Here is a 25,631-nt window from a genome sequence, read left to right as displayed (position 1 = left end):
TGGCCGCCATTAATCCATAAGGTAGCCTCAGGTGATTGTGGTGGATGGTGGATCTCCTGGCCGCCATTAATCCATAAGGTAGCCTCAGGTGGTTGTGGTGGATGGTGGATCTCCTGCCCGCCATTAATCCATAAGGAAGCCTCAGGTGGTTGTGGTGGATGGTGGATCTCCTGGCCGCCATTAATCCATAAGGTAGCCTCAGGTGGTTGTGGTGGATGGTGGATCTCCTGGCCGCCATTAATCCATAAGGTAGCCTCAGGTGGTTGTGGTGGATCTCCTGGCCGCCATTAATCCATAAGGTAGCCTCAGGTGGTTGTGGTGGATCTCCTGGCCGCCATTAATCCATAAGGAAGCCTCAGGTGGTTGTGGTGGATGGTGGATCTCCTGGCCGCCAGTAATCCATAAGGTAGCCTCAGGTGGTTGTGGTGGATGGTGGATCTCCTGGCCGCCATTAATCCATAAGGTAGCCTCAGGTGATTGTGGTGGATGGTGGATCTCCTGGCCGCCATTAATCCATAAGGTAGCCTCAGGTGGTTGTGGTGGATGGTGGATCTCCTGCCCGCCATTAATCCATAAGGAAGCCTCAGGTGGTTGTGGTGGATGGTGGATCTCCTGGCCGCCATTAATCCATAAGGTAGCCTCAGGTGGTTGTGGTGGATGGTGGATCTCCTGGCCGCCATTAATCCATAAGGTAGCCTCAGGTGGTTGTGGTGGATGGTGGATCTCATGGCCGCCAGTAATCCATAAGGTAGCCTAAGGTGGTTGTGGTAGATGGTGGATCTCCTGGCCGCCAGTAATCCATAAGGTAGCCTCAGGTGGTTGTGGTGGATGGTGGATCTCCTGGCCGCCATTAATCCATAAGGAAGCCTCAGGTGGTTGTGGTGGATGGTGGATCTCCTGGCCGCCATTAATCCATAAGGTAGCCTCAGGTGGTTGTGGTGGATGGTGGATCTCCTGGCCGCCAGTAATCCATAAGGTAGCCTCAGGTTTGGTAGCCTGGGCTTTGGCTTGAACAAATCAGGCCTATTCTTGGGGTGGGGTGGGGGTTGAGTGGGTGGGGGAGGGGGAGGGACCCAGCAAACATTTTCATGTTTTTAAAACATCCTAAAAACGACATTTCATTGTTTTCAGCACGTTTATAATTACGTTTAGAAAAGGTTTTTTGAGAACTTTTATATACAACCTTAGAACGTATATAATTAACATTTCTAAAAACATTTTTATAATCTTTTAATTACCTACATTAAAACGTTTAGGGTATAATAATTTTTTAATTCATATCTGAAATAGAAAGGGAGAGAAAGAAAGAAGACATATCTGAGAAAGAAATGGACATCCTATATATGTATGTGTAAATTACAAATAAATAGGGTACAAAAAGAGAATTAAAATATTATATTTATTTAATTAAGAATGAGTAATACAACAAAATATATGAAATAGATCTAAATATATAGACTATATCTATAACAGAATATAAAAGTAAAAATTTAAAAATCTATAAAAATCTATATATGCAATATGTGAATACAATAGATTTTGTGATCAAGCAGCCTGTGATTCATGTCATGCAGAGATCAGTCTGACGTTACAAGCAATTATTGTTACTTAAAACTAAAACAAGTAAAATTTTCCGAGTATACATATAACACTATAGTTTTTCTATGACTAATAATAAAAATCTATTAATCAAAAGTTTAGGACTAATTAACTAAAAATAAAAATCTACAAGTGAATGTAAACACAGTCAAGTATAATATTCATGTAGAAAGAGAAAGAAAAAGAGAGAGAGAAGGAAAGAAAGAGAAAGAAAGAAAGGGAGAAAGAGAGAGAGAAAGAAAAGAAAAAACAGTCATGTATAATATTCATATTAGCACCATGCAATATAACTTAGATTAAGTAAAAATCTCAGACATTTTTAAATCAAATGAAATATGAGAGCCAGAGAGAGAGACCCAGAGCCAGAGAGAGAGAGCGAGAGCCAGAGAGAGAGCGCCACAGAGCCAGAGAAATAGAGCCAGAGAGAGAGAGAGTCAGAGCCAGAGAGAGAGAGAGCCAGAGAGAAAGCCAGAGCCAGAGAGAGAGAGCCAGAGAGAGAGAGAGAGCCAGAGAGAGAGAGAGCCAGAGAGAGAGAGAGAGAGAGAGCCAGAGAGACAGAGAGCCAGAGAGAGAGAGAGAAAGAGCCAGAGCCAGAGAGAGAGAGAGAGCCAGAGAGAGAGAGAGAGAGAGAGAGAGCCAGAGAGAGAGAGCCAGAGCCAGAGAGAGAGAGCCAGAGCCAGAGAGAGAGAGAGAGACAGAGAGAGAGAGAGCCAGAGAGAGAGAGCAAGAGAGCCAGAGAGAGAGCGAGAGAGAGAGAGAGAGCGAGAGAGAGAGAGAGAGAGAGAGAGAGAGAGAGAGAGAGAGAGAGAGAGAGAGAGAGAGAGAGAGAGAGAGCAAGAGAGCCAGAGAGAGAGCGAGAGAAAGAAAGAGAAAGAAAGAGAGAGAGAGAGAGAAAGAGAGAGACAGACAGACAGAGACAGAAAGACACACACAACAAAAGAGGAGACAGAACAAAATTAAGGCAAGGAGAGAAGACAGAAAAGAAACAACAGAGAGAGGAGTGAAATGAGAAATCATTGAAGAGAAGGGGAAGAGAAACACAAGATAAGAAAAAGATACAAGAAAAATATACAAGATAAAAATGACATAAATGAATACCACAAAAATAAAAAGTAAAGGAAGAGAGAAGCTAGAAGAGACAGGAAACGAGAGGTGTTAGAAGAGAGGAGGAAAGGAGAGATTAAAAGACAAGAAAAACAGGAGAGAAACGTAAAAGAAATAAAAAAAAGGGACATTTGTGAGGAGAGAAAACAAAGAGACCAGAGAAGACCATATATCAAGAGTGTGAGGATAAAGACTTATATTTTCTTAGTAGACATCCTCTGGCTCTTGTTGCCCCTCTTGTATACGAATTGTACTTGCAAGTTTTCCCTGAAAAGATATTAACAAAATTAATATTTAATTATTTATTTATATAAATTACACACACACAAACTTTATATATATATATATATATATATATATATATATATATATATATATATATATATATATATATATATATATATATATATATATATATATATATATATATATAATATATATATATATATATAGAGACCAGAGACCAATTATATATATATATATCTATATATATATATATATATATATATATATATATATATATATATATATATATATATATATATATATATATATATATATATACATATATATATATATATACATATATATATATATATATATATATATATATATATATATATATATATATATAATTTCGTAAGCCTCACCCTGTAAACATTCATGTTTCTACATGTTAAACAAGCTACAAGGATGAGGGAAGGGGATGTTCCCTCCATGCTGGATATTATATTTACCAGGAAAGAGAAAGATATATTTATCATTCAGTACCTCCCTCCTTTGGTACCTCCCTTTTCCTCCTTTCAGTACCTCCCTCCTTTTACCCAAGTGACATGGTCACTTGGGTAAAAGTGACCATGTCTTTTTGGGAATAAAGTATGCAATGCATTATAATCTGGAAGAAAATGAGCTTGAAGCAGTTGAAAAACCTGACTTGTGGAGAGGTCATTATGGGGAACTCAGATATTTCCTTAAGGAATTTGACAAACACTTGCTGTTAGGACATGAAGTAAATGAGATGTATGTCAAGTTTTGTGAAATATATGATAATGGCACAACAAAATTTATACTAAAGCAGAGATGCAGAACTAGGAAAAGGGGAAAAATTGCCCAAACATACAAGCAATACAAAGATGCGAGAAACAACAATAGCAGTAAGGAGAGGGGCAGAAAGACTATGACTTTCGGTCATATTCAACAACACAAATATACATACACACACACACATTATTGGAAAAAATTGGAATTGGAATATTGGAAAAAATAATTAAAACTAAATGGGTAGAACACCTGGAGAGAAATGATATAATTTCAGACAGAAAGTATGGTTTTCGATTTGGAAGATCCTGTGTATCGAATTTACTCAGTTTCTATGATCGAGCAACAGAGATATTACAGGAAAGAGATGGTTGGGTTGACTGCATCTATCTGGACCTAAAAAAGGCATTCGACAGAGTTCCACATAGAGAGGTTGTTCTGGAAACTGGAAAATATTGGAGGGGTGACAGGTAAGCTTCTAACATGGATGAAAAATTTTCTGACTGATAGAAAAATGAGGGCAGTAATCAGAGGCAATGTATCGGACTGGAGAAATGTCACAAGTGGAGTACCACAGGGTTCAGTTCTTGCACCAGTGATGTTTATTGTCTACATAAATGATCTACCAGTTGGTATACAGAATTACATGAACATGTTTGCTGATGATGCTAAGATAATAGGAAGGATAAGAAATTTAGATGATTGGCATGCCCTTCAAGAAAACCTGGATAAAATAAGTATATGGAGCACCACTTGGCAAATGGAATTTAATGTTAATAAATGCCATGTTATGGAATGTGGAACAGGAGAACATAGACCCCACACAACCTATACATTATGTGAGAAATCTTTAAAGAATTCTGATAAAGAAAGAGATCTAGGGGTGGTTCTAGATAGAAAACTATCACCTGAGGACCACATAAAGAATATTGTGCGAGGAGCCTATGCTACGCTTTCTAACTTTAGAATTGCGTTTAAATACATGGATGGTGATATACTAAAGAAATTGTTCATGACTTTTGTTACGCCAAAGCTAGAATATGCAGCTGTTGTGTGGTGCCCAACAACAGAAGTTGGCCCATATCTTAAGAAGCATATCAACAAACTGGAAAAGGTGCAAAGACATGCTACTAAGTGGCTCCCAGAACTGAAGGGCAAGAGCTACGAGGAGAGGTTAGAGGCATTAAATATGCCAAAACTAAAAGACAGAAGAAAGAGGTGATATGATCACTACATACAAAATAGTAACAGGAATTGATAAAATCGACAGGGAAGATTTCCTGAGACCTGGAACTTCAAGAACAGGAGGTCATAGATTGAAACTAGCTTAACACAGATGCTAAAGAAATATAAGAAAATTCACTTTCGCAAATAGAGTGGTAGACGGTTGGAACAAGTTAGGTGAGAAGGTGGTGGAGGCCAAGACTGTCAGTAGTTTCAAAGCGTTATATGACAAAGAGTGCTGGGAAGACGGTCTCATCCTGTAACAACACTTAGGTAATTACACACACACACTATATATATATATATATATATATATATATATATATATATATATATATATATATATATATATATATATATATATGCGAACAAGCCTGAATGGTCCCCAGGACATATGCAACTGAAAACTCACACCCCAGAAGTGACTCGAACCCATACTCCCAGAAGCAACGCATCTGGTATGTACAAGACGCCTTAATCCACTTGACCATCACGACCGGACATAATGAGGTGATAGCCGAGGCTATTTGAACCACCCCACCGCCGGCACTCGGATAGTTATCTTGGGCATAGCATTTTACCAAATCACCTCATTCTTTGGGGCAACACGTGAGGAACACAAATGCGAACAAGCCTGAATGGTAATTTAGCCTCGGCTATCACCTCATTATGTCCGGTCGTGATGGTCAAGTGGATTAAGGCGTCTTGTACATACCAGATGCGTTGCTTCTGGGAGTATGGGTTCGAGTCACTTCTGGGGTGTGAGTTTTCAGTTGCATATGTCCTGGGGACCATTCAGGCTTGTTCGCATTTGTGTTCCTCACGTGTTGCCCCAAAGAATGAGGTGATTTGGTAAAATGCTATGCCCAAGATAACTATCCGAGTGCCGGCGGTGGGGTGGTTCAAATAGCCTCGGCTATCACCTCATTATGTCCGGTCGTGATGGTCAAGTGGATTAAGGCGTCTTGTACATACCAGATGCGTTGCTTCTGGGAGTATGGGTTCGAGTCACTTCTGGGGTGTGAGTTTTCAGTTATATATATATATATATATATATATATATATATATATATATATATATATATATATATATATATATATATATATATATATATATATATATTATTAAATATGACCGAAAAAGTAAGATTAATAATTCTAACACGAATTTTCTCAATCTTTCGTACATTACGCTTCACTGTTGGAGGTAAATCAAAAATCACTTCTCCAAAATTCATTTTATTTCTAGTCTGACGCGACACGGGCGCGTTTCGTAAAACTTATTACATTTTCAAAGACTTCACAAATACACAACTGATTAGAACTTGCGTTTCCATGATTTTATATCTACATTTGAGTGAGGTGGGAAGGGTGATGTGGCATTAACACAAGACAGAACACTAGGGGATATTAATAGGGTATTAAAAGTATCAACACAAGACAGAACAGAAACAATGGGTATTGAATAGAAGTGTTTGTAGAAAGCCTATTGGTCCATATTTCTTGATGCTTCTATTATGGAGCGGAGTCTTGAGGTGGGTAGAATATAGTTGTGCAATAATTGGCTGTTGATTGCTGGTGTTGACTTCTTGATGTGTAGTGCCTCGCAAACGTCAAGCTAATACCCTATTAATATCCCCTAGTGTTCTGTCTTGTGTTAATGCCACATCACCCTTCCCACCTCACTCAAATGTAGATATAAAATCAGGGAAACGCAAGTTCTAATCAGTTGTGTATTTGTGAAGTCTTTGAAAATGTAATAAGTTTTACGAAACGCGCCCGTGTCGCGTCAGACTAGAAATAAAAATGAATTTTGGAGAAGTGATTTTTGATTTACCTCCAACAGTGAAGCGTAATGTACGAAAGATTGAGAAAATTCGTGTTAGAACTATTAATCTTACTTTTTCGGTCATATTTAATAATATATGTCTACAGGAAAGACTGCTACCAAAATATACTAATATATATATATATATATATATATATATATATATATATATATATATATATATATATATATATATATATATATATATATATATATGTCGTACCTAATAGCCAGAACGCACTTCTCAGCCTACTATTCAAGGCCCGATTTGTCTAATAAGCCAAGTTTTCATGAATTAATGTTTTTTCGTCTACCTAACCTACCTAACCTAACCTAACCTAGCTTTTTTTGGCTACCTAACCTAACCTTACCTATAAATATAGGTTAGGTTAGGTTAGGTAGGGTTGGTTAGGTTCGGTCATATATCTACGTTAATTTTAACTCCAATAAAAAAGAATTGACCTCATACATAGAGAAAAGGGTTGCTTTATCATTTCATAAGAAAAAAATTATAGTAAATATATTAATTCAGGAAAACTTGGCTTATTAGGCAAATCGGGCCTTGAATAGTAGGCTGAGAAGTGAGTTCTGGCTACTAGGTACGACATATATATATATATATATATATATATGTCGTACCTAGTAGCCAGAACACACTTTTCAGCCTACTATGCAAGGCCCGATTTGCCTAATAAGCCAAGTTTTCATGAATAATATATTTTCTCTATTTTTTTTCTTATGAAATGATAAAGCTATCCATTTCATTATGTATGAGGTCAATTCTTTTTTTATTGGAGTTAAAATTAATATAGATATATGACCGAACCTAACCATCCCTACCTAACCTATCTTTATAGGTTAGTTTAGGTAACTGAAAATGTTAGGTTAGGTAGTCGAAAAAACATTAATTCATGAAAACTTGGCTTATTAGGCAAATCGGGCCTTGCATAGTAGGCTGAGATGTGCGTTCTGGCTACTAGGTACGACACATTATATATATATTTATATATATATATATATATATATATATATATATATATATATATATATATATATATATATATATATATATATATATATATATATATATATATATATATATATATATATATATATATATCGGACAATTAGTAAAAAAAAAAAAAAAAAATTTAAATTATTTTACCTTGTACCTAGATCCACTAGGCCTGTTTGGTGCATGTTTCAGTACTTCAGAAATCTGGAAGGTCACATCCTCCTCCTCAACTTGTGGATGTGCGTTGATAGATGATTCTGTAAAATTAAGTTATTTATATAATAATAAATTCAGTATAACAATAATATTCTGTAAAATTAAAAGTAATTTATACATCAATCAGATAAAACTCTCCAGAGATGGTGATACACAACATATAAAGGACAAGTTTCAGAACAAAATATGCATTTAGGAATAAGGTTTTGTACATGTAGGTAGCACATGAGAAAATAAGTGGAAGGTGATCAAGTTTATATTAACATGTTAATGGCTTTGTTAAGGCTTTGCAAGAATGAAAAAATATTAATAATATAATATCACCTACCAATTAATTGTACATCATTTATAAGTCAATTATTTGCATTATTATTATTCAATACTAATGATATAAAAATGCATTTTGTAATCTACTATTTATGCAAGTATTAAGCACAGGATCATGAAATAAACTGCAAATTACTGTAATGGATAAACCAATTAAGTTTACATTTTCCTATAGCTAAGTCAGTCAGTTCTATTAGCAGCAGAGAACAATTATGCCCAACCTCTATTAAATGAAACAATCTTAAGAGCAAGTGATAGAAATATAATCATTTATGCTTGGGAAAATATTATGGAATGGTTCCAAATATGAAAAATATTAAGTTTTTTGGTTAAAAATTTTTAACTGAAAATTTAAATTTTTAAGTAAATTTTAAACTTTAAAAAAATTATTTAATTTTTTGGTTACTTACTTAAAATAACATTATATAGTTCTTGTTTTTGTAGAAATGCCAATTTCTTCTTTTGCCCTTCCAGACTGTATAGTGACCACAGGCCGTTTGTTCATATCTTCATTATTCTTCGAACCGTGGTTGCACAATCAGACCCACGTACACTGGTTAAAAGCAACACCTAAAAGCAACAACAAAAATGTAGTACACTGACGAATTTTGAATATATATATTTATATATATATATATATATATATATATATATATATATATATATATATATATATATATATATATATATATATATATATATATATATATATATATATATATATATATGTGTGTGTATGTATGCCATATACATATATATGCTATGTTGTATGCTACAACTTGGCTGATAATAAAGCCATTCACAAATGCAGGCCTAATAAAAAAAGGAGGTGGCATAGCAATATCTTACAAAGATACCTTCATCTGCAATAGTGTCATTAGTAATAGGGACGACTATTGTGAATATACCTTTGCCAAGTTCTCCAGTAAATCCCTTAAATCCTCCTTGACTATAAGTGCCATCTATAGATTTCCCAATACCAACATAGCTTCATTCTCAGATAACGTAAGGAATCTTATCATAAATAACAATCTCAACAAAAATCAAACCAACTTAGTGGTTTGTAATGGTGAACAAAACATGCAGATACTGTACTTATATATAACCTGTGAATAGAGTGTAATAACAGCAAAACTATTTGTTTATTGTTTTATAAGCATAATAATTGAATCACTAATATGATTCACTAATATATAATCCTAATAATAATCACTAATATATAATCCATTGAGCATGCTACATCTCTTTCAGTCTCTTTGCAATTTGAACAAGAGGGCTTTTAATTGATCGAACCATATTCTTAAAGTAAAGTAAATGAGAGGTATTCCATATTTTGCATAATATACGATGAAGGCACACAAACATTCATACCAAAACTGAAGGGCAGGATTTATGAGGAGACATTAGAGGCATTAAATATTCCAAAACTAAAAGACAGAAGGAAAAGAGGAGATATGGCTGAAGTATGTTGACCAGACCACACACTAGAAATTGAAGGGACGACGACGTTTCGGTCCGTCCTGGACCATTCTCAAGTCGATTGTGAGAATCGACTTGAGAATGGTCCAGGACGGACCGAAACGTCGTCGTCCCTTCAATTTCTAGTGTGTGGTCTGGTCAACATACCAAATATACTACACATACACAATACTAGGATGCACAATAAACTACCCTACCCAGGCTGAGTATGGTGTGTACAATAAATGATTAGCTAAAAGATAAGAATGAGTTTGTATAAATGGGGTTAAATCAGAGTGGGAAAATGTAAGTGGAGTTCCTCAAAACTCTGTCCTGGGACCTCTGTAATTCATAATATATACAAATAATTTAGACTCAGGTTTGATCAGCAATATTTGAAAATTTCCAGATGATACAAAAGGGATTTTTTTCTGGATTCAGGATTATTTTTTTTATGGCTGAAAACATGTTTTCAGCAATAAAAGAAATACAGTATTGCTGGAACAACCGTCGACACCTTCAAGAGAAAACCTGAACATCTTCAAGAAGTGCTGGACAAACAAGGCTGTGGTGGATATGTGGGCCTGAGGGGCCTGTCCAAGCAACAGCCTGTTGGACCAAGCTCTCACATGTCAAGCCTGGCCTTGGAAGGGCTTGGTGAGTAGAACAACTACCAGAACCCTATAATGCATGTATCAAGCAGATAACTAGGTTGTAGAGGATAGATAACATAGTGATTATAAGAAAACTAAAAACTCACTGGAAGCAATATAAATTACAAGAGTTGATACTCAACTTCTTTCCATTGTACCTCCCGTGTGTCAGCTTATCACTCTACTGCTAATATCACGGTATTGCAGAATATCTGTCTCTACATTGCCAAGGTGTCCAGGCAGTGAGCACCACATAATGCAGTGCAGTCCTGTAAGAATAAGCACAGTAAGTATGGGCATGGAGGAGGTGCAGCAGTGGCTTGTGAAGGGCTGGAGAGTAAATGGACAAAGCAGACAGATAAGATGGCAATATATAAGGGGAAAAAATTAAAAAGCTAGGATATAAAACTAATTGAGATCAAAAGCATAAATTACTAAAGTAGGGGAAAAAATAACAAATGACTTCATAAAAAAATTATCCAATTGCCAACAGCAACTTGGTAGTACGAGTCTAAGTCTAAGAAACAAAAAAAATTTAAATGCTGTTATCTGCAATGAAACAATACATACTATTGCACGTACCGAAACATTGATGAATGTAAAAAATAGAGAACTATTTGCTGAATGTCCCATAAATGGATTTAAACTATTTTACACAAAGAGGGGGGAGAAGCCATGTATGTTAGGGAATATTTGAAATGTAGTCTCGAAAAGTACACAACTGTGATAGTAAAATTAGGTCACATGGAGGAGTGGGTCTGTATACTATGGAAGACCTTGTATGCTCGGAGCTCCTTAACATTACAAATGAGGTGGTAGAGGTATTGGGATTAAAAATAGAGAAAATAAATTTAGTGATTATTCTAATATACAAACCGCCAGATGCAACGGCTGAGGAATTCACAGAACAGATAAACAAAATGGAGAACTCGATACCTCATATTATCTTCCTAGGTGACTTCAACTTGCCTAGTCTAAGATGGAGAATAGCAAACAATAATATTATACCAGGAAATTTATCGAGACCTAACCACTCAGCTTCCTGGCAATACGTTAGTAATGAATAAATATGATATATTTACTCATTATAATGTTGGTGCTGAATGTACAACACGAAAAAACATAATTTTAATCTGAAAAAGTATCTTTTTATAACGAAATTAGACGAAAATAAAGAGCTGGTGACGCCAAATCAAGTCGACGATCCAAGCGTCGGTTAGGTTAAGTTAGGTCAACCTAACCTAACATATTATATTTATTCATTACTAACGTATTGCCAGGAAGCTTTGTGAAGCTTGTGTAGCTTGTGGTAGCTTGTGGTAATTAAACGGACCCTCATTTTAACAGAAACTTGGCTAAGTAAAGACTATACCCAACTCTACAACTTAGCTGGTTATAAAGGCATTCATAATTGCAGGCCTAGTAAAAAAGGAGGTGTTATACCAAAACAGATGCAGAACTAGGAAACAGGATTTCTTCAACAGAAATTTTGAAATTGTTCACAATTTTTGTTAGACCAAAGTTGGAGTATGCAGCAGTTGTATGGTGCCCATATTTATTTATTTATTTTTTATTTATGCATATACAAGAATGTACATAAGGAATGTGAGGATACAATTATGGTAATTACAGTCTTGTAAAGCCACTAGCACGCGCAGCGTTTCGGGCAGGTCCTTAATCTAAGAAAATTTTAAGGAGGTAAATACTTGCAAAATTTATAGACAAAAAATGATAACAGATTACATGGAATGAAAAAAAAAAAAAAAAAAAAAGATGAGAGAAAATTATAGGTACAGTATATTAAAGCACATAGGTAGCTATGATTGATTGCAATGACAGCTTAAAATGGTAGTTGACAACAAATTGGTAGGCACAATACAGCAGAAACAATATAAGATTGATTGCAATGACAGCTTGAATGGTAGTTGACAAAAATTGGTAGTCACAATACAGCATATGGCTAGCACATAAAAGAAGACAGCAATGAACACAATGATAAGGTTGTTTGATATTACATAAAAATTAGGAGATTGGGTACCACTAGGTACAGAGCAAATTTAAAGCTCAGTGTAGGAAACTAAATAGATGAAGTTAGGTACTTTTTGGTTTTGCTTTTAAATAAGGCAAAAGTTTTACAGTTTTTCAATTCACTAGGGAGTGAGTTCCATAGACTAGGTCCCTTAATTTGCATAGAGTGTTTACACAGATTAAGTTTGACCCTGGGGATATCAAAGAGATATTTATTTCTGGTGTGGTGATAATGGGTCCTATTACATCTGTCCAGGGAGAGTTTCAGAGCATGGTTTGCATTTAAGAACAGGGTTTTGTAAATGTAGTTGACACAAGAGAATGTGTGGAGGGAGTTAATATTTAGCAAGTTTAGAGATTTAAACAAGGGAGCTGAGTGTTGTCTGAAAGCAGAGTTAGTTATTATTCTGATAGCAGATTTTTGCTGTGTGATGATGGGCTTAAGGTGGTTTGCAGTGGTAGACCCCCATGCACAGATACCATAATTAAGATAGGGGTAGATTAGTGCATAATATAGTGAGAGGAGAGCAGAGTTAGGAACATAATATCTGATTTTGGAGAGTATACCAACTGTCTTAGAGACTTTCTTAGTTATGTGTTGAATGTGGGTGCTGAAGTTGAGTCTCTTGTCTAGGAATAGGCCAAGAAACTTGCCATCATTTTTATTACTGATGTTAATGTTGTCTATCTGTAGCTGAATTGCATTTGATGATTTGCTTCCAAATAAGATGTAGTAAGTCTTTTTGATGTTTAATGTTAGTTTGTTCGTTGACATCCATAAGTGGACTTTTTTTAATTCATTATTCACAACATTATTTAGTGTATGTGGGTTGAGGTTTGAGTAGATAAGGGTAGTATCGTCAGCAAACAATATAGGTTTGAGAATATTAGAGACATTAGGCAGATCGTTTATATATATAAGAAATAGAAGAGGTCCTAAGATGCTGCCCTGTGGCACTCCAACGGTAATTGGTAGAGTGGAAGAAGTTGTATCATTGATGGTTACATATTGGTGTCTGTCACTAAGATAGGATCGGATGTAGTCAAGGGCAAGGCCTCGGATTCCATAATGCTGGAGTTTAAGTAAGAGGTAGTTGTGATTAACAGTATCAAAGGCTTTTCTTAGGTCAATGAAGAGTCCAATCGGAAACTCATTTTTGTCAAGGGCTGAGTAGATAATGTCAAGGAGACTAATGATTGCATCATTGGTACTCTTTTGGGACCGGAAGCCAAACTGGCAGGGGCTGAGTATGTCGAATTTTACGAGGTAGGAATAGAGCTGTTTGTAAATAATTTTTTCAAATATTTTTGATAGAATGGGTAGATTTGATATTGGTCTATAATTGTTTATGTCTGCCGGATTGCCTCCTTTATGGACTGGCGTTACTCTTGCTTTTTTGAGGATATCAGGGAAGGTGTGACACTCTATAGATTTGTTGAACAGTAGTGCTATGGGTGGGGCAAGGGCATGGGAGGCTCTCTTGTACACAATGGACGGAATTTCACTGGTGTTCCCTGCCTAGGTTTTTAGAGAGTGTATGATGGACACAACATCTGCCGGGCTGATTGGTGAAAGGAGAAGAGAGTTTGGATAGCTGCCTGAGAGATATGTGTTAATATGTGTCTGAGTCTGTGGGATTTTACTGGCAAGATTAGCACCAACCGATGAAAAGAAACTATTAAATTCATTTGCCATTTCTAAATCAGTTGACGGTATATCCCCATCCTTGTAGAGTTTTATTTGGTTATGTGAGTGTTGTTTAGTTCCTAGGATACTAGAGATAGTTTTCCAAGTGTTTTTCATGTTGCCTTTTGCTTCATTGAATCTATTCACATAATATGCAAGTTTTGCCTTTCTTATGATACTGGTAAGCATTGATGAGTACCTTTTAGCTACTTCCTTTGAAACTAGGCCAATCCTAACTTTCTTTTCATATTCATGTTTCTTGTTGATTGAGTTGAGAATGCCACTTGTGAGCCATGGATTGTTTAATCTTTTGTCAGTTACTTGCTTTGTAAGAAGGGGACAATGAAGGTTGTAGAGGCTTAGAGTTTTGGAGAGGAAGAGGTTAGCTAATGAATTTATATCATGGGTATTATTGAATTCAGAATCCCAGTTAATATTGTGAAGTGCCTCTGTAAGATTGTCTAAAGCTGATTCACTGTGTAGCCTAAATGAAAGTTTCTTGCTTTTTGGTGGTGTTATATCCATGTTCGCTATGAGAAAGGTAGGATAGTGGTCAGTTGTTCTGTCGTAGATTATACCAGATACAAGGGGAGCTGTTATGTTTGTCCATATGTGGTCCAAGGTAGTGGCTGATGTTTGAGTGACTCGGGTAGGTTTGGTGATAGTGGGGATTAGCATACAGGAGTTCATGCTCTTAAGGAAATAGTCAACTTGAGAGCAATTTTGTTGACCCAGGTCAATATTAAAGTCTCCTCCCAGAATGATGTGGTTTTTGTTGAGATTGTTGTTTATAATAAGATTCCTTAGGTTGTCTGAGAAAGAAGCTATGTTAGTATTAGGAAATCTATAGATGGCTCCAATAGTCAAAGAGGATTTAAGGGATTTAATTGTAAACTGAGCAAAAGTATATTCACAGTAGTCATCTCTGTCACTAATAACACTGTTGCAGATAAATGTATCTCGGTAATATATAGCTGTGCCACCACCTTTTTTATTAGGCCTACAGTTATGAATGGCTTTATAACCAGCTAAGTTGTAGAGTTGGGTATAGTCTTTATTTAGCCAAGTTTCTGTTAAAATAATGAACGATAGGTTAGTACCTAGTGCTGTGAGTAGTGCATTTAAATCGTCAAAATGTTTACCAAGTGATCTAACATTTTGGTTATAAACTGATAGATTGGTGCTATTTTGGAGTTTGTTTTTAGCCTGGTGTGCTGTGTAATACTTACAATAATGATGATCAATGTGCTGGTTGGTATAGATATGAGACAGAAGATTTTGATCAGGATCAATATCAGTGTGCATAGAGATGCAGAGGGATCACGATACAAGATACACGATAAAGCAAAACACAAGAATAAGAGCAGATACAATAAAATAGTAACAATTTAGAAGTAAAATAAAGATCCAATAGATAGCCAGGGAGGACACAGAAGTTACATAAAATAAAACACAAAAAATCAGTAGAGACTGACAATATAAATGTAAAATAAAAAATAATAAGAAAAATAATAATCATAAAAAAAATGACCTTGAAGATAATTAGCTTAGTAATGGTTAATTAACAGGGTAATAAAAGCCCTAGGTTTAGTTAGGGCTTTTCAACAAACTAGGGCAAACTAGGGTTTAGTTAGGGCTGGAGCAACAAACTCCAGGGTTTGTTGATATATCTTAGAAAGCATATCAACAAACTGGAAACGGTGCAGAGACATGCCACTAAGTGGCATTAACTAAATGCCATTAAATATGCCAAATATACTACATAAATATACATACTACACATGCACAATAATTGTCCAGGGCCATCAACACACCTCCAGGGCCACCAACACACCTCCAGGGCCACCAACACACCTCCAGGGCCATCAACACACCTCCAGCTAGGGCCACCAACACACCTCCAGGGCCATCAACACGCCTCCAGGGCCATCAACACAACACCACCATCAACACACCTCCAGCCAGGGCCACCAACACACCTCCAGGGCCACCAACACACCTCCAGGGCCACCAACACACCTCCAGGGCCATCAACACATCTCCAGCTAGGGCCACCAACACACCTCCAGGGCCATCAACACGCCTCCAGGGCCATCAACACAACACCACCATCAACACACCTCCAGCCAGGGCCACCAACACACCTCCAGGGCCACCAACACACCTCCAGGGCCACCAACACACCTCCAGGGCCACCAACACACCTCCAGGGCCATCAACACGCCTCCAGGGCCATCAACACAACACCACCATCAACACACCTCCAGCCAGGGCCACCAACACACCTCCAGCCAGGGCCACCAACACACCTCCAGGGCCACCAACACACCTCCAGGGCCACCAACACACCTCCAGGGCCATCAACACACCTCCAGCTAGGGCCACCAACACACCTCCAGGGCCATCAACACGCCTCCAGGGCCATCAACACAACACCACCATCAACACACCTCCAGCCAGGGCCACCAACACACCTCCAGGGCCACCAACACACCTTCAGGGCCACCAACACACCTCCAGGGCCATCAACACACCTCCAGCTAGGGCCACCAACACACCTCCAGGGCCATCAACACGCCTCCAGGGCCATCAACACAACACCACCATCAACACACCTCCAGTCAGGGCCACCAACACACCTCCAGGGCCACCAACACACCTCCAGGGCCACCAACACACCTCCAGCTAGGGCCACCAACACACCTCCAGGGCCATCAACACACCTCCAGCTAGGGCCATCAACACAACACCACCATCAACACACCTCCAGCCAGGGCCATCAACACAACACCACCATCAACACACCATCCAGCCTACCACCAGAAGCTTATATATATACTACACATGTCTAAGAGCAAATAAAAGAAAACAGTTACCTTAACTATTGAAGATGCAGCAGGATTTTGTGGATAAGCCAGCAGCAGTCCCTCTCGACACGGTTTTAAAATGGCGGCGACTACCACAACATGCAACGAGCCTAAAGAATGTCCAGCGCTGGCATTATCTAAACGCTATTATATATTATCAAGCAATACGGAAATCTAAAATAAAAAAATGATACAAATAATTGTATTAAATATTTATTTGCAATTACAATACCTCGGGAATATATTTTTGCGTTAGCAAAACATATTAAGTTCGTATTTAGTTTAACTCATTTAAATTCTTTACAAATAATAACCTGATTTTACCTGATGGCCACTAACATTAATGTTTTATGTTGATACATTTCATACCCTTATTATTTCAATTTCTTTCTTTATTATGCACCCCATACCCATCCCGTGGGCGGTGGTGTAAAGGATTACAGAGGCACATAATGGGTTCAGGAACTGAACTCTCTAGTTTGTTTAGCTAAGCAAATAACAATTTTTGACGCTAGTTACAAAATTATTAATGTTATATATACATGTACACACTCTCATACATACATGTACATATATATATATACGTATACATATATACATACACATACATATTTATAATCACCCACACAAATACACACATCAATAATCTCTGTGTCACTTATTTTATACATGTTCTTGTAGAACATTCTATTGCGAACACATTGGGCGCTGCCCAATCAACTCGCCCCTCGGGGCAAAATTATTTTTTTTTTTTTAATCTTGGTGGAACATAAAATGGCCGCCTGTGTTTATGCTGTCGTCAGATGGCGCTGTGACGTCACAGATGAGGGAAGCACGTACTGCGCATTAATGCCTCGATCCCTCGTTATTCATTTATTTTATTTATTTATATATATACAAGAACGTACATTGGGGGTTAAGAGACAACATAGAGCTTAAGTTAGAATTATAATCTTGTAAAACCACTAGCTTGCATATATAGCGTTTCGGGCAAGTCCTTAAACTAATCTTTGAGCAAATTCTTAAACAAAGTTTTAGAGAAATAATTAAATGTAAAATTGATAAAAAGTGTTTAACAGGTACATTACAGCTTTACTTTACAAGTACAGATGATTTTAAGTAGGATAATTACAGTAAAATTGTCAAAAAATTGTTTACAGGTACGATGCAAGAATTTTCGACACAAAAGCAGATCAGAACAATACACAATAATGAACAAGGAATCCTAAGTACAATTAGGAAAACATCTCAGGGTTATACATTGGATTACTGAAGCACAATATGAGGATCATTACAAATAGTAATGCAGTAGAATATGCACTCATATTCTATTATTAAGTTAATATTAAGTTCCTTCCTCATGTTAAGTATCTTTGTGGTACTAGGGACATCCAAGGATTATCTTCAAGGCTTCGTTCTGCAAGTTTTCAAGCCCTTTAAGCTTTCTTTCAGTCATCAAGGCAAGCAGAGATGCAACATAATCCACTAAAGATCTGATGTATGCAAGGTACATCATTTTGACAATTGTGACATTGGCACCATAGCCTGAGTGATAACCTGCAACATCTCCAAGAGGGCTTATGGAGCCTCTCATTATACTGACGACAGAGTCTGAATACAACAGGACAATACAAGACCAAGGTATTTGAATCTGTTAACATAGTCAAGCTGGGAGCCATCATACAGTTGCATCTTGCGAACAGCTCCTCCCTGCCTGGGTGGACACCCGTTTAGTAACTTTGTTTCCTCTGCTGATATATGACTAAACCTAAGTCCTGACATATAAGACTAATACAGAGTTAAGAGTGTTCTGCATGTTAGCATAACAAGTAGCAAGAGGTAATCGTGATTAACAGTATCAAAGGCCTTTCTCAGGTCAATGAAGAGTCCAATTGGAAACTCATTTTTGTCAAGGGCAGAGTAAATTATATCAAGGAGACTAATAATTGCATCGTTGGTACTCTTTTGAGAGCGAAAGCCAAACTGACAGGGGCTAAGAATGTCGAATTTTACGAGATAGGAGTAGAGCTGTTTGTAGATAATTTTTTCAAATATTTTTGATAGTATGGGTAGGTTCGATATTGGTCTGTAGTTGTTTATGTCTGACGGATTACCTCCTTTATGAACTGGCGTTACTCTTGCGTTTTTAAGGATATCAGGGAAGGTATGACACTCAAGGGATTTGTTGAACAGCAGAGCTATAGGTGGCGCAAGGGCATGGGAGGCGCTCTTGTATACAATGGATGGGATTTCACTGATGTTCCCAGCTTTGGTTTTTAGTGAGTGTATGATGGACACAACATCTGACGGGCTGACTGGTGAGAGGAGAAGAGAGTTTGGATAGCTGCCTGAGAGATATGTGTTGATATGTGTCTGAGTCTGTGGGATTTTACTTGCAAGGTTAGCATCAATCGATGAAAAGAAGCTATTAAATTCATTCGCCATTTCTAAGTCAGATGACAGTGTAAGGCCATCCTTAGAGAGTGTTATCTGGTTGTGGGAGTGTTGTTTAGTTCCCAGGATGTTAGAGATGGTATTCCATGTGCTTTTCATGTTGCCTTTTGCTTCTTTGAATCTAGTCTCATAGTATGAAAGTTTTGCTTTTCTTATGATACTGGTAAGCACTGATGAGTACCTTTTAACTACTTCCATTGGAATTAGGCCACTCCTAAATTTCTTTTCGTATTCATGTTTTTGTTGATTGATTTAATTATGCCACTTGTGAGCCACGGGTTATTTTTTCTTTTATCAGTTACTTGTTTGGTAAGGAGGGGACAGTGAGTGTTGTAGAGGCTTAGAGTTTTGGAGAGAAAGAGGTTAGTTGATGAGTTTATATCCTGTGAATTATTAAATTCAGATTCCCAGTTAATATTGTGAAGTGCATTAGAGAGATTGCCTAAAGCTGATTCACTATGTAGCCTGAATGAAAGTTTTTTGGTTTCTGGTGGTGATGTGTCAATGTTTGCTATGAGGAAAGTAGGATAGTGGTCAGTTGTTCTGTCATAAATTACCCCAGATGTAAGGGGAGCTGTTATATTAGTCCAAAGGTGATCCAGGGTAGTGGCAGATGTTTGAGTGACTCGGGTGGGCTTGGTGATTGTGGGGATTAGCATACAGGAGTGCATGCTGTTACGGAAATAGTCAACTTGAGGGTTGTTTTCAACATTCAATAAAGAAATTCTGGAGGGCTTCTGTGAAAGGGTTAGGATGAGCTAGCCTAAGCATTTTTATACCAATTTGACAGTTATTTTCAGTAACACGATAAACAACGCTCGGAATATTAAGTTCCTTTCTCATATTAAGTATCTTTGTGGTACGAGGGCACCCAAGGATTATCCTCACGGCTTCGTTCTGCAATTTTTCAAGCCCTCCAAGCTTTCTTTCAGGATGCCTTAAAGTTAGTTTAGTTCATTTATTATGCACCCCATACCCATCTTGTGGGCGGTAGTGGAAAGGGTTGCAGAGGCACATAATGGGCTCAGGGACTGAACCCCACAATTCATTTAGCTAAGCAAGTTACAATCTTGATGAGCTAGTTACAAAATTCAGTATAAGTCGTCACATCAACAATGGGTTCGAGATCGATCACAAGTACAGTTTCTAAATTAAGCAACTGACATATGTGGAGAGCTAGTGTCACAATTGATATGTTTGTCCTGCACACCGCCCCCCATCCAGTGGGCAGCGGTGGATAGGTTACAATCACTTTGTTACTACTTACAGTTAGCAAACTGGGGATATTTGGCTAAAATTTCTGGTACCAGATCATTTTGAATGAAATATTGACACATCGTTGGTACATTGGTTATAGAATTGTCTCTGAATTCACTATCACATAGTGACGGAGGGTGTGCAAATAATTTTGTTGACAGTTAACATTTGGTCAGGTCTACATCGGCAGATAATGAGAATTCCCAGAAATACTTGTAACCGAGTCTAAGCCGAGCAGTAGTAACATCTAGAAGTCTGCTGATTTTATTGGATGAACCACAGATGTGTCGCTCCTCTTGCATAATAGTATTGAACGAAAGTTAATCTCCCCAAACACTTTCGCGTTTTGGGCAAGTTACCCCTCCACTCTCTCCATTTTTTTTTTTTGGACATTCCCTGGTAGTGTGCGGAAATACTGTAGAGTGTATACTCTTTTCAACTTTGTCACCTTAATTCTCGTCCTATGTCTTTCATTTTGGTATCAATGCGTTCGCAATAGAATTCCCAACAGAACTATGTGCATATAATGTCAAAGACAGCAGCGCGCTCCACCCGCCGACAAGATGAATGTAGGCCAAGGGTACCAGAAAAAGAAAGCTGAGCCACCCTCAGGCAACTCTCATTACATTAGAGAGCGTGATAATACTGAAAAGTGTATACCCTTTTCAACTTTGTTACCTCAATTCTCATCCTAGGTTTTTCAATTTAGCATCAATGTGTTCGCAATAGAATTCTCTACAGGACTAAAGGCATATAAACTCCAAAAGCCCGGCTTACCATCCGCAACAAACAGAGAAAGCGAGAGCGTGTTACCAGGGAGCGCACAAGAGCGATAAAATGTATACACTCTTTTCATTCTGGTCACCTCAATTGTCATCCTAGGTCTTTCATTTTGGTATCAATGTGTTCGCAATAGAATTTCCAACCGGAATATATGCATGATATGTCAAAAACAGCAGCGTGCTCCACCCGCTGACGTGATGAAAGCACGGCGGACCATCCGGACAAAACAGAGAAAGTGAGAGAAAGTAACCCAGGAGCACTCTAGTGCAATGTAATGTCAACACTCTTTTCACTTTGGTTACCTCAATTCTCGTCATATGTCTTTCATTTTGGTATCAATGTGTTCACAATTGTATCTGCTGGCATTTTACGCTTTGCTTGGATCTGAAGGGTTTTAGGCTCACCACTATGCAATCTGATAGTACCACACGTGTATATACCTTTCTTCAAGCAGCAATTCACTCATTCAAACCGACTTATAATAGTTATCCATATATAAATGGTAATCTTTGTTCTACCTGTTAACCTGTCATATGAAGAAAGATTGTCAAAGCTTATATTACATTCTCTAGAAAAGCAAAGAATTAGGAGTGACATATGGTAGAGGTGCACAATGGGATGAATGGACATAACAAAGGGGACATTAATGGGGTATTAAAAGTAGCAACACAAGACAGAACTCGAAACAAAGTGTAAAAATTGGAAAAATTTAGAGTTAGGAAAGAACTGCATGGGTAAATACACTGGGTTTGTACCTCAAGGTTCATGTATGCAATATTACAGAGTTCCAATTAACTCCCATGCATGCTGTTAATTTATGTTATGTTCATGTTTTTTATGTTAAAATGTTTTTGTTGATTTGTTTGTATATTTTCATAAGTAAAGCATGCTTACCATCTTATTCCAAGTTTTATGATAACTTTACAAGGTTTAAAACATAAAGTTCAATATATATTCTGGTTTTCACACAGGAATTATACGTTAATATAACATCATAATAACGTAATGATGTCGTGTAAATAACGTTATACTGACGTCATATAAATGTTATATTTATGTTATAAGAACGTAAATTGGATAGCTTTACAGAAAGTAAACAAAAAAAACTAAATGTTGACTGAAAATTATTTATTCTTAAATATAAAGCATGAAAACATTATAATACCATAGCATTCACTATTATTTTTAAATTTTTACATAAATCTTAAAAAACTGTGTCTCAAGAATATATGTTTTTAGTTATATCCTTTGATTTTAAGAACGTCAGATATACGTATTTATGTCAACAGTTACAGTATTACCTTTGTGGCACCATTTAAAAACGTCCACAAACGTTCTGTGTTTGCTGGGGAGAGTGAAATTTAGCTTTTGGTTCTTATATGATTAGTTACATTTAAATTCAGTTTTAGTTTTTTTTTTTTTATAATTGGAGATAACTTTTGGTGGACTTGTCTTTAAACTGGAGTAAATTTAAATAAATTTAGCTTGGGCTGTTTTTTTTAAGCTTTGGGAAATTTGGCTTTTGGTTGTGCCATACACAACAAATTTTAGGTAAAATTACCTGGAGGGGTGCAGCACTAACTCTTATGAAATGGTCTTGGGGATGTATAATATGCGTTGGCTGTGTATATATATATATATATACATATATATATATATATATATATATATATATATATATATATATATATATATATATATATATATATATATATATATATATATATATATATATATATATATAAACACTCTATGCAAATAAAGGGACCCAGTTTATGGAACTCACTCCCTACTGAATTGAAAAGCTGTCCAACTTTTACATCATTCAAAATCAATACTAAAAAGCACCTAATTTCATCTTCATAGTTTTTCACTTTTTGCCTTAAAATTGCACTGTATCTATTGCTACCCAATCTCCCAACCTTTATGTTCCCAATTTGAACATCTTTACCATTGTGATCATTGCTGTTTTCTTATATGTGCTGCTAATCTGTTGTATGGTGTTTATAAATCTTGTTTATCTGTATCTTTTGCTACCCAGTCTCCCAATCTTTATGTACCCAATCTGAACATCTTTACCATTGTGATCATTGCTGTCTTATATGTGCTGTCAATCTGCTGTATGGTGTCTATTAACCTTGTTTAAATTACTAATCAAGCTGTCAATGTAATCAATCAGAGCTTTAATATAACAATGTGCTTTAATATACCTACTTATCTCTCTCATCTCATTTTTCTCTTGGAATGTATCTTTATCATTTATCAATTCTGATTGAAATTACCTACTTAAAATTATCTGCTAGATTAAGGACCTGCCCGAAACGCTGTGCGTACTAGTGGCTTTACAAGAATGTAAATACTGTACTATCCAATGTATTCTCACAAACCCAATGTACCTTCTTGTATATATATAAATAAATAAATAAATAAATAAATAAACAATACAGCATTAACTGACTTCTTACCTAGCCCTTGTGTACATGTGTTGTTGCTACTCACAGCAGCACAGCAGTTGTCAGCAGTTAATACAGTAGCTGTTAGCAGTTGGTACAGCAGTTGGCAGCAGTTGGTGTGGCAGTTGGTACAGCAGTCAGTTCACAGCGTGAAGAATTGTAGAACAGAGCGCGTTTCGTACACAAAACATCGGGTTTTGTATACAGCATCAAAGCGTCGTTTCGTACACGGCATCGGCAGATTCCCAGATTCCTCAGTACACAGCTTGTCAGCACAGTTTGGGTAGCACACAGCATTGGTTAGCACACAGCATCAGTTAGCACACAGCATTGGTTAGCACGCAGCATCGGGTATGGTGCTTACAGACAGCACGACTTCCCTCCTCCTCCGGGCGTGGGACAGCATGCTTCTCCCTTGTTTTGAGTTGAACAAATACCTGCGTTCACAGTTCATCCTCGTCGTTAGTGTGGTGTTGTGTGTTACTGAGGAAGTCTTGGTTGTAGGGTTGATATAAAGCCATTGCTTGGTTACTGACTTTAATACTTAAACTGATACATGACTAGTAGCTACCAAGCTGGTAGCGTCCTGTACGCTCTCTTGTTTACCTCTCTCTACTTGCGTCTGACTCCTAGCACATAGAAAACGGATGGTACCGTTTTCTGTGAACAAGACACTGACCTCTGGTGACGTGGCGCCTAGAAAATCAGCACCATCTATTGTAGGAGGAGTTGTATGTTTATGTCAGAGTCCATAAATGGTATTTCCTAGTGTCCCATGTACTGACCACTTTACTAATGACGTGTCTGTATCCAAAGAGGCGACGTAGGGCTGCTGTGGTACGAGGACAGTCAGAGTACCCAGGGCAGCTTATATCTCTCTACTCCATTCTGCTTTACATGAGCAGTGAGCCGCCGCCAAAGAGGAACTGTGTTGTGTCTGCCTGTAAAGTGGCAGTGACAGAATTCGGCGTATCCCGGGACTGGCTAGAGGAAGAGATGACTGACAGTAAGGTGCTACGGAGGAGTGTAACTAGCTAGCTGCAAGAAGTTCCTGACAGGGGTTTGCTACCCTTGTATTCATTCGTGAAGAGGCCCAGCAGTGCGAGGCTGATGTTCTCTGCCAGCACCAGGCTGGAGAGTGATTGTGGGCGTTCACAAGGAGCACCTAGTGATACTGTAGATAGGCTGGCCCGTGGCTAGGGTAGACTCGTTGGTGTTTCCCAGTACTGGTTGAGGACAGTACTGTGTGTTGAGGAAACACGGAAGTTGACACGGCTGCATCGCATGAGCATTGAGGAGCGCTTAGTGTCCTATGAGAGCGACACTTTTGTATATATCAGTGTAGTAATACTCTCTTTATGATTTTATTTGAGGTGATGGGAAAGTTATTATATGTGAATATATTGATAATTGATGAAGTGTCGTATTCCTTGCATCTCCCCCATTGTGTATTACTTGCATTACAGAGCTCACTCCTTGAAAGCCACTACTAACTTGGGGTCGGATACCAGAACTTTGGTTCCGCCAGAAAAGAACCCGGTTGCAACCCATTGTGGCCGTAACAGTACAGTGTACAGTATACAAAATAGTGTACAGTATAAAGATCCCTGTACAGTGTACAGAATACCCCAATATAAGGT

Source organism: Procambarus clarkii, chromosome 15, assembly GCF_040958095.1.
Source record: "Procambarus clarkii isolate CNS0578487 chromosome 15, FALCON_Pclarkii_2.0, whole genome shotgun sequence".
NCBI classification, from domain to species: Eukaryota; Metazoa; Arthropoda; class Malacostraca; order Decapoda; family Cambaridae; genus Procambarus; species Procambarus clarkii.
This window is presented reverse-complemented; position numbering follows the sequence as displayed.